The sequence below is a fragment of the Tupaia chinensis genome, unplaced genomic scaffold (genome assembly GCF_000334495.1).
Source record: "Tupaia chinensis unplaced genomic scaffold, TupChi_1.0 Scaffold139147_1, whole genome shotgun sequence".
Lineage (NCBI taxonomy): Eukaryota > Metazoa > Chordata > Mammalia > Scandentia > Tupaiidae > Tupaia > Tupaia belangeri.
The window spans coordinates 1,497-1,914 of NW_006199037.1; the positions used below are offsets into that span (position 1 = coordinate 1,497).

General features: G+C 52.6%; 1 long non-coding RNA gene across 1 annotated transcript in view; it reads right to left on the minus strand.

The window, feature by feature from the left end:
* LOC102472796 (uncharacterized) overlaps positions 1-277 on the minus strand; it is a 1,326-nt gene extending 1,049 nt beyond the window's left edge. Inside the window, exon 1 of the long non-coding RNA XR_336475.1 lies at positions 218-277. This is a non-coding gene — a long non-coding RNA (uncharacterized LOC102472796). The remainder of the gene's footprint in view (positions 1-217) is intronic.
* Between the last annotated feature and the right edge of the window lie 141 nt (positions 278-418).

Here is a 418-nt window from a genome sequence, read left to right on the forward strand (position 1 = left end):
ATGATTTGAAAGTCAGGGGCCACCTATAGGTTTCAGAAACAGAACTCCTAGGATGCCGAGTTCTGGAGGAAGGACTGATACTCGAGGAATTCTCAGGGACCTGGAAGTACACTTGGGCTCCTTTGAGAGGTGGTACATGTGTCACCCTTTCTCCTGCATCCAATAATGTGAGCCCCTCAAAACCACTATGTGCTTCTTCAGAAAGGAGAGTTCCTACCTGTGGGATGGGAGGAGCTTGGCATCTCTGCAGAAATAGTGGCCACCAAGGAAGCTGCGGAGGAGAAGAAAGCAAGAAACCGTACTGACTGGAGTGTGGACACATCACCTTGGAGATACCAGGGCCAAGAGCCCATGCCTGGGGTTTTTACGGTGGGGTCCCTGCTCACTGGGGCTGGGGTGGGAGTGTGAAGTGGAGGCA